The sequence below is a fragment of the Callorhinus ursinus genome, unplaced genomic scaffold (assembly GCF_003265705.2).
Source record: "Callorhinus ursinus isolate GAN/ISIS: 27379988/994484 unplaced genomic scaffold, GSC_fseal_2.0 scaffold142, whole genome shotgun sequence".
NCBI classification, from domain to species: domain Eukaryota; kingdom Metazoa; phylum Chordata; class Mammalia; order Carnivora; family Otariidae; genus Callorhinus; species Callorhinus ursinus.
In genome coordinates, this window is record NW_027397204.1 from 91,819 (window position 1) to 105,906 (window position 14,088).

The following is a 14,088-nucleotide window of genomic DNA, read 5'->3' on the forward strand; positions in this document are numbered from 1 at the left end:
CTCCCGATTGCTTCTATTTACAGTCCTTCCTCTCCTATTTCATTCCTGGTTTTCTCTATATACATAAAAAAAAAATAGATGTTTGGGGGAGTTTTGTTGCTTTTTCTCTTTTTAGAAAAATGGACATTTTGTCTTTTTAGAAATATGGCTATTGAAGGGCGGTGGCTCCGGAGCGGCGTGGAGGAACGGGAGTGAGCAAAGAAAGATTGTGTGTCCTCTCTCCCCAGCCGGGGCGACCAGGGCGGGGTTCGAATTTGTTTCCCAAGCGTAGCTTCTAGATGGTGCTTCCGGGAAGGAGGTGGACGCGGGGGCTGCGCGCTGTGACCCGCGTCGCACCCCCCGGGACAGATCCCCGCACCCTCTGCTCTCCGGTTTCGGGGAAACGTGGTTGCTTTCACACTGCCGGAGTCCTCCGGGATCTGATCCCTGGGTCTCAAACTGCCCTCGAAAAGAGCAAGGGATCTTCTGTGTGAGCAAGTAGGTAATTCTGGCCCCCGGGGTTTGGCTGCTGAAAGCGCCTGTCTTGAGACCTGGAGACCCGGCTCGTGAATCTCGGGGAAATTTTTCCGGAGACCTGACATCATGCAGACCATCTCCTCAAATGGTGAGAGGTCTCTCTGAGCTCCTGGAAAAGGACACTCTGAAAAGCGATTCACTGTTTTAGAACAGACGCACTTTTCTCCGGAAAATAGGGTTTCTCTCTCTTTATCTTGGAAAAATCGGTCCAGAGCCCAGGACTCGGGGTGGGACTTGCAAAGGGACGTTATAAATACTGGCTTGAAGGAGTGTGTGTTTGACCTTGCAGGTAGTGAGTAGCCTTGGCAGGTTGCCTGCCGGTATTCGCTGGTAGTCACTCTGTGGGGTGGTGCCGCGAGGTTAGGGATCTGGGAGAGGGATGTGTGGGAGCCCGCGGCACTAGGAGGTGAGATGAACCGGCCTTTCAGAAAGTGAACCACCAAAGGTTTGGTAGAATCTGGGGCCGCTTAGAAAAAGAATGGATATACACAGGTGTGCTGCCGCCAGAGAATTCTGTGCGATCGTTGTTGGCTGAAAGTTGTAATTTATACTTGCCTCACCTACCTGTAAAATGGGGATAATAATTTTAGTGCCTGCCTCCTAAGATTGCGCTGATAAACGTCATGTATTCTAAATGAGTTTATATAGTTATATATGTTTAGAATGATGCCCATCTGGCACACAATAAGCTCTCAATAACAGTAAGTGGAGTGTCTGGTTGGCTCAGTGGAGAGAGCATGCAACTCATGATCTGTGGGTTGTGAGTTCAAACCCCATGGCAGGTGTAGGGGTTATTAAGCAAGTGGATAAACTTTAAATAAGTGTTAGTGTAATTACGATCACTATAAAGCTTGCTAAAATTCTTTTAAGTAATCTCTACACCCAATGTGAGGCTCAAACTCACAACCCCAAGATCAAGAGTCACACACTCCACCGACAGAGCCAGCCAGGTGCCCCTAAGTCTTGCTGAAATTCGTAAAAGCATTTGCACACATCACCAGCCTGGTTTGGCAGACTGGTAAAATTTACATTTGTCAATTGTTAGTTTCTTCCATAGATTTTAGAGTTTGCTGTCATCAAACAGAATTAAATGAACTGGATTATCTCTAATGTTAGAACTATTGGGGTTTTTTTTATAAGTAAAATTTTAAAAATTAGTAAAAACAGCTCTCATCCCAGGTTACAGCTAAAATCAGACAGACATTGACAAAGCAGGGCTGCAGATGAATGTGCAACCTAACATCAACTCAAACCAACAACTGAAATTTAAAACTCAGTGAAACACTGTAACTCATAGAAGTTTCTTTATTCATTTGTTTCAGTTGATGTTTCATGATAAGTCACAGCACAGCTGATTTCTGTCTGGTTGTTTATAATCAATAGTTGCTAATATTGGAGCGGTTTGGGATAGTATTTTAAAATTAAGTTGTTATTCATTCTCACTAACAAGTTCCCAGAGTACCAAGTTGCTTCTCTCACTCCTTGCATTGTTTTGCTGCATGGGTAGCGTTTTCTTTCCCAGAGCCGGAGACCCATGATCCCAGGTCTTGCAGACTTGGTTTTGCTGATTACCCTATTCTAATCTGAGCCTCAGGCAAGTGAGTTTTCAGGAACCTTCCACGCCGGGGTCTTAGCACCAAATCACCCTCACAGTTTATTTTGATCTTGAACCTCACTTCTGATTGCTGGCTTTGTCTCTGTGTCCATGTTTTCTGTTTCTGCCTAGTACCTCTCCCAGAAACTTGGATCTAGTCCTGGAGAGCTAAGGAAAGGGACTCCAGGAATAAGCCCTTTGGTTTTGGCCAGGCCCCTCCCACAGGCTGTCTCCTGCCCGCCATCACCCGCCTACTGACAGATTCCCCTCATATCAGTAGCTTGTCTGGGTCTCCAAATGTCTTTGTTCCTGTCACACATCTCATTGCTGAGATCTTCACACCCTCTTTGACAAGAGACATTGCTGAAATCTCCTGACTGCTCACCTGAACGCAGACCCCCTCATCTGCTACCACCTCCTCCGAGTAGTCGCCCCCGCTTGGCTGGGTTCTCTCCTGATTCCTGCAGTGAGCCACCCTCAAGCCTCCTCCACCTGCAAGGTAGGCCAAGTTTCGGGCTGCCTCTACCATGCCAACATAAATTTGTGTTTGTGGTAGAAAACAGAGGTCAAGTGTAATTGTGCGTGTTTAAACCTAATTAAAACATTCACACCCATTATTGTGGTTATTATCAAAAAAGAAAGAGAAATGACGGTGTTGGCAAGATATGGACAAACTGGAACTCATACATCGCTGGTAGAAATGTAAAATGAGGCAACTACTGTGGAAAACAGTACGGTGGTTCCTCGAAAAGTTAAACATAGGCTTACCATATGATCCAGCAATTTCACTTCCAGGTATATAATCAAAAGGGTTGAAAGCAGGGACTTGTACAGACACTGTACTTGTGATATTTTATCATATTGGAGAATTCCACTTACATGGGGGTGCCTAGAATAGTCAAATTCAGAGACAGAAGGTAGAATGGTGGTCACAGGGGCTGAGAGGGGGGAATGGGGAGTTCTTGTTTAATGGGGACAGCGTTTCAGTCTAAGATGATGAAAAAGTTCTGGAGATGGGTGGTGGTGATGCTTTCACAACAAGGTCATTGCTTTCAAGCCACTGAATTTACTCTTAAAAACTGTTAAAATGGCAAATTGGGTTATGTATATTTCACCACAATAAAAAAAAGTAACTACAAAGCCAATTAAAAGAGAAAGGCAGGGGGGCAGACATAAGGAGGAACTGGAGGTTAGAAAAGACAACCACAGAGGTGCAACGTGATGACTGTTTACTGTCCCCTCTTTGGGGGCAGAAAATGACCACTGGCGGGTGTGCTGTGGGTAAAGTTGGCACCCCCCCACCCCGTGCTCTGTCCCTGCCACACTGGTCTCAGTAAGGGAAAAATCATGAAAGTTTCTTTGAGGAGGGAGGCAATGTCCTCTTCACCCTTCCTTCCTCAGAGCGTCTCCTTAAAAACACAATATGCTCACTATGAGGTCACAATTTTTGATTTTACAATGCAAGGTCCGACCCTTGGCTGTAAACCCATACCCCTGAAACTAACTCAGGAGTCTCTCATGAGCTATACAAAAGATACAAGCTACATCCTTTGTCTCTCAGGGAAATAGAAATGCCAGTGGATACATTTTTACCAGATAAATTACTTTTAACTATATAAATTTGTGTGGATTCTTTCCAGACTTTGTAACCACTTTTGTGCTACCTTATACACATGTAAATCTGATAATGTTTAAATAAGTCATAAATTGTGTTCCCTCTTCTAATTGGTAGAGAGACATCTTTTGTTGGCAGGATTAGTTTGTCTCCCTGCTCCGGGCTGCTCCCACCTCAGGGCCTTTGCACTTGCTATTCCCTCTGCTTGGGCTGTTCTTTCATCGGATTTTTTCACGGCATGTCCCCTCACCTTTGAGGTATTTGTCAGCTTCCTTGTCTCTCCTCTTATCAAATCATATCCCTCCCTCTCTCCACATCTCTTTTCCTTGCTTTATTGTTCTCTGTAGTACTTAGCAGCATCTCGAATACTATATATTTTATTCATACATTTATTACCTGTTAAAAGCCAAGACACAGCCCTTCAGGGCTCCGTGTGGGAGGTCAGCTTGCCCTCCGAGTATGTTCCCAGGGGTTACGGCACGCCTTCCCCACCACAGCAGGTCTACTGCTCCCTGCTAAGAGCAAACACCAGGCAGTTTACCCACAGGGGTAGCCGCCTTCCCAGAAAGCAGACTCTCAGACCCGATACACATCACTCCTTTGGTTGTGGACCCCCTGTGATCCGGAACACATGGTTAATTATTGCGGCAAAGGCTGCTCTGGTTGATTGATCAAAGTCTGTTTTCCTTTTCCTCTTGGAAATACAACTGTCTCAGCCCACTGGGCAGCGCCAGCAAAGCTAGCCCAGGCCCGGGGGGGGGGGGGGGGGGGGGGAACAGCGAACATTTCTTTCCCACAGTCCTGGAGGCCGGGCGTCCAAGGTCAAAGCGCTGGCAGGTTCGGGATGGCTGTGTCCTCACATGGCAGAAGGGGGCCGGGGAGCTCTCTGGGGTCTCTTTTATAAAGACACTAATTCCATTCATAAGGTCTCAACCGAATCACCTCCCGAAGTCCCCACCTCCAAATACAATCACACCAGGCATTAGGTTTCAACCTAGGAATTTGGGAGAACACAAAAATTCAAGCTAAAAGACATTTCCTAGCCTCCTTTGCAAACGAGGGATGGCCATGTGGCTGGGATCTAAACAAGGGACTATGGAAGAATTGTAACCAGCCAGGTAGCAACTTTGAGGCTTGACCTAGGAGAACCTCCCATGAAAGCTCTTCTCTCTGTCTCTCTTTCTGTCAAATGCCGAGGATCAGCAGAGGACTCCATGGCCCCAGACTTCAGAGTCACATGATGGTCCCTTAGCAACCGTGCAAAGACCAACCAGATCTGCATTAGAGGTTGCCTGAGAGAAAAATATTTATTGAGTTGAAAAACTGAGATTTGTGGGTTTCTGGGTTACAGCAACTGAACACATCACCAATAAAACAATGTTTTCTTGTTCCTTTCTTATTAACCTCCCATTATTTCAGTGCTCAAACTCCAGCTCTAGTAAGTACAACATCCTTATAATCTACCAGGTGAGAAGGTAACAGGAATCAGCAGCACACACATATAGCTACGTCTATGGCAAAAAAAAAATACATGGGTTTCTCCAACATTCTAAGCATTATCAACTCATTAATAATGTATAATTGTTCTTTAAGCTAATTAAGGGTTCCTCCTGCATGTCACTTCCTCACCCTAAAAATCCAAGCCGAGCAAAAATATATAAATGGATTACTACTCTTCGGCAACTGTAATACTACCCTAAAAATCACATATCAATGTGGATACTTTTTTAGGTATGATCTTATTTTAAACTGACTTCCCACTTTCTGCTCCCTCTGATAAAGGCAAATACTTTTAAGTGCCCTTCATTGTTCACAGGCCACTTGGGTTCCTGGTCATTCCCAGGCTGTGCATGCTGGGAAATGTTTAATTGTTGGCTCTCTAGGGGAAAAATGTCATCCTTGTCTGCAATATTTGCCAGCTTCCATGATATAAATTCTCCTGCCGTAGCTGATGCAAGCGACAGATGTGAAGTCACCCAAGTCATTGAATGCTGAGCTGGGGAGGGAGGTGCACGGCTGGCTCCCTATGAGCTTCTCCAGAACGCCACAGAGGTCCCACCGAACATTTTCTCAGCAGTTATAACAAGAAGCAGCTAATATTTATTGAGCACTCACTATGGGCCAACAACATTTCTCTGAATTTTCTTATGCTGCTATACAGAATTATAGTCAATCCTCACAACAGACGTGTGAGGTTGGTGTTGAAGACGTGAAAGAATTGCCCTAGCAGCTCGAAACTAAATGCTAACACGACTAAACATAAACAATGTACTGACAGTAATCAGCCGAGGCCACTCTGTTCCCTGTAATAGAACAAGTTGGAGACGATCACTCCATAACTGTGTCTGAAACAAGAAAGAGATAAGGACACTCCCCAGTCACCCCTCTTTTCCAGCCTAGCAGAGTGACCATGCCCCCTGACCAATGACATGGCCAGCCCCCTTCAGTCCTCTTCCTCCCCGAGGCCCCCAGCACTGAACTGTCTGCTCCCGACAACACCCCATCCAGGACTAACCTCTGATTTCCCCCCAACTAGCCCTGGAGGCATGGCTTCTCCCAACCCCCTCTTAGCTAGAGGGCCGTGATTCCTAGAGCTAGCACTCTCCCCCATGCAACAGCAAGCTAGATAAACCTAACTCGGTTTGGCTGCAGGTGCATCCTGGGGCTCTCTGGTCAATGGACTTTAACCGTGTGAGCGGCTTCACTTTACAGGAGAGAAAATTCAAGTTTAACGTTAGGAGTCCTTAGGGAGTCTGTCCTCTGAGATAGGATGTCATACAGGAGGGTGGCCTTGCCCGCCCGACAAGGAGCAGGTGACCGGAGCTGCATTTGAAAGGCCTTGTCAGAGGGAGGGGGACGAGGAACTGGCTGCCAGGAGGCGGACTCACAGGAGAGTGGCTCCGATTAGCCACAGAAAGACGCTGTTATTGCTCCTAGAGACAGAGAGACCGTGGGAAGAGGGGGCGTTAGGGCCCAGGGGTGGGGCTGACAGTGAGCAAGGATGCCCCTGGGGAGGGGCAGCCAGAGCTGGGAGGCGGAGGGACGGTGCCGCAGTAGCTAGGGCAGGAAATGCTGCAGGAGCGAGAGAGGGAGGAGAAAGATCTTGGCCTCGGCCCTCCTCCTGCTGATCAATCTTTTTTCAGTCGTCCCATTGGAACCTACCCAGAAGCCAGAAGGCGAGGGAGCTCCAGAGACGTCATTCCTGTGACACAGAGGAGCAAGAGAAGGGGAGGGGTGAATCCAACAGCACGCAACTTGACTGACACCCCTCCAGCCATGACCACAGTATTAAATCTACAAAAAAAAAAAAATGTTTTAATAAATATATAAATGAGGGGTGCCCGGGTGGCTCAGTTGGTGAAGCGTCTGCCTTGGGCTCAAGTCATGTTCCCAGGGGTCCTGGGACCGAGTCCCAGGTTGGGTTCCCTGCTCTGCAGGTGTGGGAAACAGAACGCCACAACGACCACTGGTGCATGTTCCCTCAGACTCCGAGATCTCTGAGAAAACTCGAGACTGCAGGGTTAAAAATAACCCGAAAGGACCAGAGTGAAATGCCCTTGGGATGTGTGTGGTCTGTTCTAAAGTACACAGCATGGACAAGATGTTTTGCAGATGGGAGGCCAGCTGTAAGCAGCACACTGTGCATTCCCTTCGTTGTTCTCTTATCCTGTGTTAAGGTCCGAGTACAGTGGTGTTTACAATTAATTGATCACAGCCAGTTACAGATTTCTTTATTCCTTCTCCACTCCCACTGCTTCACTTGACTCACCCTGTGTGCGTGGAAGAATGTGCCTTACTAAGCCCCTGCTGTAAATCATTATAGATCTGTATCGTTGTAGAAGGTATATAAGAGTATGGAAAATAAACCTCGGCACCTCGGGCTGATTGCTCGGGGTCCCCTGTGCCTCGCTCTACTGTCGTCTCTTTTCCTCAGTTCCTTCACCGCCCCAGGTCCCCGACTCTCTGAGGGTGACAAGTGGCGCCCGAACAGAGACCTGAAGCCCCCATTGAGGTATGATCGGCCAGCGGTAGGAACCCTACAGAAGGTGGTAAGTAGGAAAGTTTATTACAGGGTTATGGGGCAATCAAATTCGAAAACATCAGGTTTTGCTGCATTAATACAACATTTTCTTAAAGAATATGGAGCTAAAGTTACTAAGCAGCGCATAGAAAAATGTTTGGAAACAGTAGTTGAATATAATCCTTGGTTTCCGGACGAAGGCTCCGTAGATAAGGAGACTTGGGTCCCAGTAAAAAATAATGTCTTGAGGGCTCTGAGACAGGGTGAAACGATTCCCCTTGATTTCTGGCCATTTTGGGCTTTAGTACGAGTGGTGATCAATACTATGGAAACCGGGGATAAGTTATCCCCGGCTGAGGTTGGTAAAGAAACTACCAACTCTTTACATGCATATGAATTAGACGATGAGACTTTAGAAAAGGCTAAGACTGAAAGTAAAAAAGTTTTCGCGGCTTCACAGTCCCGGCCGTCACCCACGGCCCCTCCGCTTTCAACAGAGGACCCCACCGAAGGTGATCAACCTCCCTCCACAGTAGATTCATTCCCTCTCAAAAGGTCCTCTCTAGCTCTCTCACCTCTCGAAAAGGAACTCCGACGGCAAGGGGCTAATGATTTGTTTATGGCTCTCCCCATAGACCGAACACAGGCTGTTGGTCCTGTCTATGAGGGATTACATTTATTTTTTTTAATTTTTTATTGTTATGTTAATCACCATACATTACATCATTAGGTTTTGATGTAGTGTTCCATGATTCATTGTTTGTGCATAACACCCAGTGCTCCACGCAGAACGTGCCCTCTTTAATACCCATCACCAGACTAACCCATCCCCCTACCCTCCTCCCCTCTAGAACCGAGGGATTACGTTTAAATAGTTTAAGGGAACTGAAGAAGGCTTGCCACTTGTATGGACCCACAGCCCCTTATACTATAGAGATTTTGAAAGCTTGGGCAAATTCTCGGGAATGGATCCCTCATGATTGGCATATGGTTGCACGGGCTTGCCTTAAGCCACAGGATTTATTGCAATGGAAAATGTGGTTATCGGATGCTGCCGATATGAAAGCCTGGGCAAATCGGGTAAACCCAGCCATGCACCATATTTCTTTTGAAATGCTCACCGGCTCTGGCCCCTTTTCAGATGCTGGAGAGCAGTTGGTCAACACTCCACCCGCAGCCACAGCGCAGGTCTCTGAAATCGCCCTCGCAGCCTGGGAAAAGCTAACCCCCTCAGGGGAAGTGGGGCAAAGCTATATAAAAATTGTGCAAGGCCCTACAGAAGCATATACAGATTTTATTAATCGGCTCGAAATGACTATCGACTGCCAAGTTGATAATAAACCTGCTAAAGAGCACTTGCTAAGACAGCTTGCTTTTGAAAATGCTAATGAGGACTGCCAAGCGGCCATCCGGCCACATAGGGAAACAGGAGGTATTCTCTATTATCTTCGTCTATGTAGAAATATTGGCACTTTTACACATCAAGCTCGAATAGCCTCCCTCCAACTCATGGCCCTACAAAAACAACAGGATATAAAATGTTATAATTGTAGGGCCCCTGGGTGGCTCAGATGGTTAAGCGTCTGCCTTCGGCTCAGGTCATGATCCCAGGGTCCTGGGATCGAGTCCCGCATCGGGCTCCCTGCTCCTTGGGAGCCTGCTTCTCTCTCTCTCTCTCTCTCTCTCCCTCTGTCTCTCATGAATAAATAAATAAAATCTTTAAAAAAATAAATAAAATGTTATAATTGTAGAAAAATAGGACATGTCAAGAAGGAATGCTGTAAAGCCCCCAACCTAGAGCCAATTCTCCTTTTAATACCGCCCCTAGCCTCTGCCCTCGTTGTGGCAAAGGCAAACATTGGGCCAAGGAATGCAAATCCAAATTTGACAGGCAAGGTAACCCACTCCCATTAAGATCGGGAAACGGGATGCGGGGCCACCCCCAGGCCCCGAACAACAACGGGGGATTCAACATATCGCCTCTCCAGCAGCAACATCCTGCTGCGCACATAAACCCTCCGTGTTATCACTCAGTCCCGCCACCCAGGGAAGTGCCACAATAGATTTAACCACTCCTTTTACAGTGGTCTTCACCCTGGTCTTCACCCTGGTCTTCACCCTGGTCTCGGGCCTCAAAAAATACCCACGGGTTATTACGGACCTAACCAAGAGGAACCGTGGGTCTTGTGCTAGGAAGATCTAGCCTAAATCTTAAAGGAATCCAGGTGATGACTGGAGTAATAGACTCTGACTATGAGGGAGAAATAATGGTGGTTGCACAGACTCGGGTTCCTTGGACCTTTAAGGGAGGAGATAGAATTGCTCAGTTATTATTATTGCCCTATGTACAAATTGGTCAGTCCCAACAGATCAGACGGGAGGATTCGGTAGTACTGTCCCTCTCATGGTTAAATGGGCTTCATTACCGACTCAGACTGATCTTCTTTCTATGACTCTTAAAATTAGAGGAAGGACTTTCTCAGGTCTAGTAGACTCTGGAGTCGATATTTCAGTAATAGCCTCCCAGCATTGGCCTAATACCCGGCCCATGCAAGCAATCTCTAGTTCGGTAGAAGGAATAGGTTTTGTGACGGCTGAAGAAATGCGACAAAGTGGTGTACCACTTAAATGTGAGGGACCAGACGGATTAGAAGGAGTTATCCAGGCTTTCATCTTAAATACCCCCATTAATCTTTGGGGAAGAGACCTCTTGCAACAGTGGGGAGCCGAGCTAGTCATCCCCCCAAATCGACCAGTTAATCAAATCATGACAAAGATGGGCTATTATAAACCAGGACAGGGCTTAGGCAAACAACATCAAGGAATCACAGAACCTATCACTGCCCAAGGACAAACTCATAGGGCTGGACTGGGTTACCCTTTTTTCTAGGGGCCATTGAGGAAGAGGCCTGCCCCTATTAAAATAACACGGAAAACTTCTTCCCCGGTTTGGGCTCCTCAATGGCCCCTTCCGATAGAAAAATTGCAGGCCTTAGAGCAAATTGTTCAAGAACAATTGCAGGCAGGACATACAGAACTTTCGCAATCTCCTTGGAAATCTCCTGTTTTTGTTATCAGAAAGAAATCAGGTAAGTGGAGGCTCTTAATAGACCTTGGGAATGTTAATCCCATCATGGAGCCTCTGGGTGCCTTGCAGCCTGGGTTACCCACTCCTACAGCCATTCCCAAACAATGGCCATTGATAATAATAGATCTAAAGGACTGTTTCTATACCATAGCCATTCACCCTGAGGATAGGGAGAAATTTGCCTTTTCTATTCCCAGCACTAACAATAAGGAACCAATGAGACGATATCAATGGACAGTTTTGCCACAAAGTATGACTAATTCTCCTACCATGTGTCAGTATTAGGTTGGCCAGGTCCTCAGACCTGTAAGAGATCATTATCCTCGATCCTATATCATTCATTATATGGATGATATTTTGCCAGCGTCACAAACTGAAACTGAATTACAAAATGTCTATCAGGCCACTTCTCAACACTTGACTTCCGCCGGTCTCATAATAGCCCCGGAGAAGATCCAAACAACTACTCCGGCTTCTTATCTAGGCCCTGTGGTAGATAGAACCACAGTGAAACCTCCAACAGTGCAAATTCGTAGGGATACCCTCCTTACACTTAACGATTTCCAAAAACTCCTAGGAGACATTAACTGGATTCGCCCTCTCCTGGGGATTCCAACTTATAAATCACAAAATTTATTTAACACTTTACAAGGTGATTCTGCTTTAGACAGTCCTCGCGCTTTATCCTCAGAGGCAGAGGCCGAACTGCCGTTTGTTGAGGAGTGATTAAAAACTGCCTTTGCTTACAGGGATGATGATTCTCTCCCCCTGCTTCTTCTTATTTTCCCTGCCCCTCATTCTCCGACTGGTGTCATAGCACAAGAAGACAAACCTCTCGAATGGGTGACTTTACACACAAAAACTTCTCGAACTGTTACTCCATATCTATCTCTTGTCGCTTCACTCATTCTCCAAGGACGAAAGCGTTCTATTCAAATTCTAGGTTTTGACCCAGCATTCGTTGTTTTACCGATCTCTTCCACATCCTTTAAGGAAGTCTTTCCGTTCTCTGCTGACCTGCAAATATCTCTTGCTGACTATACTGGGCGCATAGGTTGCCACTATCCGTCAGGTAAACTATGGGACTTCTAAAGCGCACTGCCGGGGTTATACATCGCGTCGTCCGTAAGGCCCCAAGCCCCTCAGCTCCTACATACTTTATTGATGGCTCTTCCTCCGGGCGCGCCAGGGTCTGGGGCCCTGCTATTCAGTGCTCCATGAAAACCCCTTACACTTCTGCTCAAACAGGCCGAACTTGCAGCTTTATTGTTCTTACTGCAGAATGTTCATTATCCTATAAATATCGTATCTGATTCTGCCTCCGTAGCTGGCATTGTTGCGCCTTTGGAAACAGCGCTTATCTCCACAACTCATTCTATCATTAACCCTCTGCTTCAGGAATTACAATTAGAAATTCAATCTCGAACTCTCCCTTTGTTCATTACTCATATCCGCTCTCATTCTAACCTCCCTGGACCTCTTACACAGGGAAATCAGTCTGCTGATTTATTGGCTACTCCTGTTTTTGAAACTCCACAGGCAGAACATGCCCATCTTCATACCAACGCCAACCGCCTACATTCACACTATAAAATACCCTTGCGCTCTGCCAGGCAAATAGTCTCTTCCTGTCCCGTTTGTCGACCTCTACATTTAACTGAGCATCCGGCGGGCTTCAGTCCCAGAGGCACAGCTCCTGATTGTATTTGGCAAATGGATGTCACTCATTTTCCCCCTTTCGGACGCCTCTCATATATTCATGTCACAATAGACACCTCTTCAGGATTTCTTCAGGTTACTCCTTTGAAGGGGGAAAAGGCTGGGCATGTCATTTCTCATTTGCTTGAATGTTTTGCTATTATGGGGTTACCTACTTGTATCAAGACAGACAATGGCCCAGCATATACTAGCAAAAAAGTACGAGAATTCCTTGCAGAATGGCAAATACAGCATATCACAGGTATTCCTTATAATCCTCAAGGACAGGCTGTAGTAGAAAGGGTGCACGCCACCATTAAAAACAACTCCGTAAAACTATGTCTAAAAAGAAAGGGGGAATCTCCCCTCGAGACGTCATGGCACAAAGCTTATTTATTTTAAATTTTTTAAATTTACCCCAAGGAGAACCATATACTAGAGCTGACAAACATTTCTCGTCAGCCTCAATCTCAACTCAGGATGCACCTGTGTGGATAAAAAAGGAAAATAATTGGTTGCCCGGGAAATTAATTACCCGAGGCCCTGGTTATGCTTGTGTCATTCCAGATGGATCCAGTCGAGCGATTTGGATACCTCTTCAGAAAGTCCGGCCCAGGACCGGCGATAAAGACAACAGAAGAGGTCTCTCAGCCTCTGCAGGGATTGACTACCCAGCGCCCTGTCCGAGAGATGGCAATACTCTCCTTGAAGAGACCTCGAAAACGGAAATTGCCCCCGACAACACCCCCAACTTGGGGGCAACTGAAGACCCTCACTCAGAGGGCGGAGCGAGTCCTGGAGACGACCAGATCCACCAAAAGCCCTGAACGTTTGTTCCTGGCTATGTTAGCGGTGGGGACATGCGCCTCTGGGGTAGGAGAAAAACACGCCTACTGGGCATATGTACCCCATCTTCCCTTGTTACGTCTAGTCCAATGGACAGAATATGGACCTACTTTTTACAGTTTTTACAAATGACTGTACTCATCTCCCAGCACCTTGGTCCTCTGTACCCTCAAAAAACGAATGAATGCCCAAAACCTCCATCACAGAGTGCTTACGGGCAGCAGCTGTTTTGAAAAAAAGAAAGGGGGAGCTGTGGGAAACAGAACACCACAACGACTACTAGTGCATGCTCGTTCAGACTCCGAGATCTCTGAGAAAACTCGAGACTGCAGGGTTAAAAATAACCCGAAAGGATCAGTGAAATGCCCTTGGGATGTGTGTGGTCTGTTCTAAAGTACACAGCAGAAGATGTTTTGTAGATAGGAGGCCAGCTGTAAGCAGCACACTGTGCATTCCCTTCGTTGTTCTCTTATCCTATGTTAAGGTCCGAGTACAATGGTGTTTACCATTAATTGATCACAGCCAGTTACAGATTTCTTTATTCCTTCTCCACTCCCACTGCTTCACTTGACTCACCCTGTGTGCGTGGAAGAATGTGCCTTACTAAGCCCCTGCTGTAAATCATTATAGATCTGTATCGTTGTAGAAGGTATATAAGAGTATGGAAAATAAACCTCGGCACCTCGGGCTGTTTGCTCGGGGTCCCCTGT

At 46.5% G+C, this 14,088-nt stretch overlaps 1 long non-coding RNA gene across 3 annotated transcripts; it reads left to right on the top strand.

Moving 5' to 3' along the window:
- The first annotated feature begins 252 nt into the window (after positions 1–252).
- Positions 253–14,088, top strand: LOC141371951 (uncharacterized). Of its 3 annotated transcripts, none has more exons than XR_012377312.1 (4): positions 253–604; positions 2,388–2,609; positions 7,660–7,774; positions 13,100–14,088. It is a non-coding gene; the product is annotated as an uncharacterized lncRNA (long non-coding RNA). The 3 variants fall into 3 exon arrangements; XR_012377313.1 differs by having other exon boundaries at positions 2,391–2,609; XR_012377311.1 differs by lacking the exon at positions 253–604 and having other exon boundaries at positions 2,335–2,609.